Source organism: Magnolia sinica, chromosome 2 (assembly GCF_029962835.1).
Source record: "Magnolia sinica isolate HGM2019 chromosome 2, MsV1, whole genome shotgun sequence".
Taxonomy (NCBI): Eukaryota; Viridiplantae; Streptophyta; class Magnoliopsida; order Magnoliales; family Magnoliaceae; genus Magnolia; species Magnolia sinica.
In genome coordinates, this window is record NC_080574.1 from 19,994,833 (window position 1) to 20,000,000 (window position 5,168).

At 37.1% G+C, this 5,168-nt stretch overlaps 1 long non-coding RNA gene across 1 annotated transcript in view; it reads left to right on the plus strand.

Moving 5' to 3' along the window:
* The first annotated feature begins 1,315 nt into the window (after positions 1-1,315).
* The window catches only part of LOC131236550 (uncharacterized), a 10,816-nt gene continuing 6,963 nt past the window's right edge, over positions 1,316-5,168 (plus strand). Inside the window, exon 1 of the long non-coding RNA XR_009166786.1 lies at positions 1,316-1,602. This is a non-coding gene — a long non-coding RNA (uncharacterized LOC131236550). The remainder of the gene's footprint in view (positions 1,603-5,168) is intronic.

Here is a 5,168-nt window from a genome sequence, read left to right on the forward strand (position 1 = left end):
CAAGCCTTGAGCATAGCAAATGGATTGACTACTCCTTCCACCAGCCAATGGTGGATGGTCAGTGCTCTGTGGACCCCAGCATGATGTATTTATTTCATCCATGCCGTCTATATATTTTTCTAGATTATTTTATGATATTAAAGGAAAAATGAGGTATATCCCAATCTTACGTGGACAACATTACAGTAAATAATGTTGAATGAAGATTGTGTGGATTGAGTCGGATCGGATCGAATCGGATCCATTCGGATTGGATTTTGAATCAGATTGGTCCGGATTGTCCATGATCCGAACTCGATCCAAAAAACTGTCGGATCTGAATGGCCCTACTCGATCCGCACCGATCTAGGCCATTGGTTCGGAACGGGTTGGATTGGGTCTGATTGGGTTGGATCCACCGAATTGGGCCAGACATGCCCAACTCTAGTGAGAGCTAAGACCGTCTGTAGCATGCCATTGCAACCACGCCTATGTGAGCTATACCGTGCCATTTCACACCTTTGATGGACACAATAGGTTAAAACAAATGGCTAAAAAAAAACCTATCACTTCTAATAGGTAGAGGCCCACATCATGAAATTGTCCGATCTTTAGACAAAATCTAAACGTTGTTTGAAACCTAACGGAAAGCTGGGTACATAATATTTCTCAAAAAAAAAAAAATAATAATAATAATTCTTGATTATACAAAAATGAACCAAATCAAGCAGCTAGAGCACCGACATACACAACGGGATGTAATCGTGCACATGGAACCGGTAGAATTGGTAAACCAGACTAGAACCGATCTGGTTTGGTTCTCGATTTGGGGTTATGTAGAACCGAATTGAACCATGTAACCGAACTTAGAACCAATCCTTGAACGGACCATCCCAAGTAGTAAATATTTTAAAAAAACTTTAAAAAAATCCTAATATTTTAATTGGGCTTGTCTTAAAAATATTTTGTAAGTTTACAACATATTTTAGTTGTTTATTTAACTTATGATTTTATTTTACAATAAGTCTTTTAATTGTTTCCGTAATTGTATTTTTACATACCTTAAACAATATCTAGACTATTTATCAAATGGATCACAACACGAATGTACATGGGCTGGATTAAAAAAAAAAAAAAAAAAAAACATGCAATTAGGCGGGATTATAAAAAGCCCAAAACCATAGCACCTATCCAGAACCGAATCGGTTTTTATGGTTCCGGTTCGGTTCTAGGGTGCAAACGGTCCGTTTCGGTTCCGTTTTCCCTGAAACAGTTAGGAACGGTTCGGTCCTGGTTTCACCCCGGAACCGGACCGAACCGACCTGCACCCCAAACTTCCACCGGTTTTTCCTATAGCTTCCGTGGTCCTTTTCACGGAGAGAGAGAGAGAGAGAGAGAGAGAGAGAGAGGATGCGCTGCACGTGTTCCCTAACGCGGAGCTGAAGAGGAAGGAGAAGCAGAAGTAGGGGAAATCGGGCGGCTCAGAATCGTCGGGCCTCAACTCCAACGTCTTCCGTGGCATCAAGTGCAAGGGCTACCCTGTCCCCACCCCCATCCAACGCAAGACCCTACCCCTCATCCTCTCCCTCCAGACCTTGGAAATTCACCAAAGAGCTTGTACAGGTCCGTTATTATTATTATTATTTTAATGCTGGATTATAAGATTACGTTCTGGATTTCATTAGATATTTCACCATCATTTTCAAAATGGTGGTGAACTCATCTTCCTCATATGCTGGATTCATGTTTATCTGTCTATCCAGACAATCCAAATTGTCGTTGCACATTGTCCTTTAAACTTGAACTTATTTAGAAATCCTAACTATCCAATTGATGGCCATCAAATGAATGGTTATGAGTAAAATAGTCAGTGGTCCAAATTCCAAAACAATCACTAATCATTTTGGTTATGGTCCCTCCAAAATGAAGTCACTGATTTGGTCGCTCTGGATGGTCGTACAACTATATGATGTGTACGGTTGAGGAGTTACCATCATTTTTAAAATGTTGGTGAACTATCATAGAATTCAGATTACACAATTGTGCACACCACAGTATCCATGTCCATCTTCTCTATGTGGAATTATAGGGATCTAGATGTAAATCAAGACCATTCATGTACTGGGTCCTTGCCATGGATTAACCATGGCCTAAAAGGTCAATCTCTAATGGGATGATCCTAGTTGTCTGATGTGAACAGTCCACAGTTAATGAACAGAAGTTTTCCAATAGAATAGTCAGGGCCATTCAACTGGCTCGGTTTTTGGGCCACGGGATAATCAATGGAAGCCCCACCAGATGAAGGCTTTGGATTGTGCTGGCCTTACTCCACATATTCGGGGTCCAATGCTTTGGTTTGATGAAGATTAGTCTCATCCTGCAGTTTCTTTGATGAAGAATGCTGATGGCACCTGAGTATATTCAAATGAAAACTCACAAGAATTTTCATGGAGACACATGGCACATTCATGTGGTGGGCCCACCGTGGATGGGCCATGGCTGAAAAGTTACATTGGTTGGTAGATCCCAATTGGTCAATTGGATGATTTAGTTCTTAATTTTGGTTTCGTAGCATATTTGATGTGGACCATTGTACTGGCTTATTAGTTGGTGGTAATTGCATGGAAAATCATTATGAAGAACTTGCACAAAACCCTGATATTATTATTACAATCCTTGGTCAACCTATGCATGCTGAGATTGAAGGCATGTCTTTGTGCACTGTAGAGTATGTGTTCACGACCCCAAGTTTAGGGTTGCGATGTAGTAATAATCTTGGTAAAACTGAGGTTGAATCCACAGGGACTGATCTTGTACAATTTTGAAATTAACTAGAAGTAGAACTAGAAGAAGATGTGAAACTAATTCTGAAGTGATTGAGAGAGTAATTGTGAATTAAGTAATTAAAACTAAGAATTTAAAGGTGGGAACTAGGGTGTCAAGGATCCACTTGTAATGATTAGGGAGCCTTCTTACTTGATTCAAGTAACACAATTAGAATTGGAGTCCTATCATATCCAATTGAAAAATATATCAATAAAACCAAATCTAAACTTCCATTGATATAATTCTCAATGAAGGAGAACTATAATAATTGTCAGGGATTCCATCACTAAACCATACCTAGGAGACAATGGCAAACAACAGGATTTACCAATCCCATAATCTCAAAGTAGGAGAATTATAAAGATTAGGAAGGATTTCATTACCCTACCATGCCCAAGGGACGATGTTGAACAACAGGATTAACTAATTTCACAATTTCAAATCAGGAAAAGAAGATACTCAAAGCTGTTATAGATCTACTGTAATTTGAGTCATAATAAATCGTTAAAAACTGAAAGTATTCCTTAAATATCAAAATAGAATCCATGGAGTTCAACATAAACATGGGTAAAAGTAATAGAAACATCCTATCATGGTACAAGCTTCACCTCTTAGCCTTAACTAAGAGGTTTAGCCAACCATAGACATGATTGGACCAAAGTCTCTACGAAAAATATGAAAACAACTAAAGAAGAAGAAGAAAAACTCTTGGTGATGGCTTCTTCACCATTTTGCTCCACTCCTTAAACCTCAGAAGACGCTTAAAAACATCCTAGGGAGTCCTATTTATAGTCGTGGAACTCCAACTTTCGCACTTAGTTGGAAAATTCTAAAACCGTCTCAAATTTATGTAGTTTGCTAAAATAAACTTCACTCTGCGCAGTTTCTCAAAATAGACTTCACTCTGCGCAATTTCACAAAATGACCGAGAGTTTCAGAATATGTTATTTCAGGACAATTTTAGGATTCATTTTCTTTACTTCAAATCTTTGATTCTCTTCATTCCTCACTTGGTTTTCTTAGATCTTTGGCTTGTGAATTCTTCAATCTTGGTCTTCTAAGATCCATCTCTTGCCTCGGTGATTCTAGAGCATCAAATCCATGCTTTTAACATCCTGTTAATCCAAGCTCTTAAATTTACCTTGCAACACAAACATGAGTAAAATATAACATTAAGCATTATCATGTTCATAAAACCAAGATATAAATGGGGGATAATATGTAATACTTGACCCTCAATACAATCCCCAACCAACATTTTTCTAGTCCCGAGCAAAGTATGTGAAAAATATTTCGAGAACCACATGATAATTTCTATAAGCTCAAGTGGTTTAAAAAAAAAAAACAATCCAAATAATAGAATTCTAAAATACATCAATGTTGTGCATTACCTTATCCTAAACTCTAGCACTCGGTAAATTTCATAATGAAGTTCAAAGCATTAATCCTCCAATTAGAACAATTCCAAACATTGAGTTCCATGGGTGTATAATGAAGTCTAGACTTATCACAATCAAAGGTTCAATACGTCACTTTCATGATAACATGGATAATTAAAAGAGCATTCAGGACAACCAAAACCTAAACTGAAACTTGCCTTACAATTCATCTTTTAGTTCCCTTTTTTATTCCTCCAGCTTTTGATTTTTCCATTGATGGCTTTCACGTTATGTCAACCTTTTTAAAGATCTTTAATAGGTAGCCCTTTTCGACGACAATTGTTTTTTTTTTTTTTTTTGGCTACGGATTTTCTTTTTCTTTCTTTTCAATTCTTCCCATTGAACATGATGGACATATTCCCCAGGTTGGTTCCTTCCATGCTTAATAATCATCAAGTCAATAATTCAATATCAAACTGACATTTTAATGTATAAGCTGGATGTGACATATGAAATCATGACTCAATCAATGTTTAAAGCTTCTAATTGAGGATTAATGACTTTAACTTAATTTTGAGATCTCCCACGTGACTAAAATCCAAGAGACATAAGGCATCAACATTAAGTATTTTGTAATCTAATTTATGGATTAACTTCGAGATCACTTAAATTTGCAGAAATTTCAGAAAATTTTCTCAATTTTTCACAACTTCGCCCAAAGACTAAGAAAACAACTGATTAGCCTGCCTAATCCACACCTCCAACCTAAAATCTACATTGTCCTTAATGTAAAAGAGATAAACATTTAATGCAAATGAGGCAATGAAAAGAAAAGGAAAGTGGTGGAAAGGTAGTACCTGAAGAAGGAATTTTTGAGGCTTTTCTAATGATCTCAGTGTGAAAATGGGTTAGCACAAAAGACTCAATAGACAATAAGCAAATTATCCTAAACAGCGGAAAACAAACTATCCTAATCTTAAATTC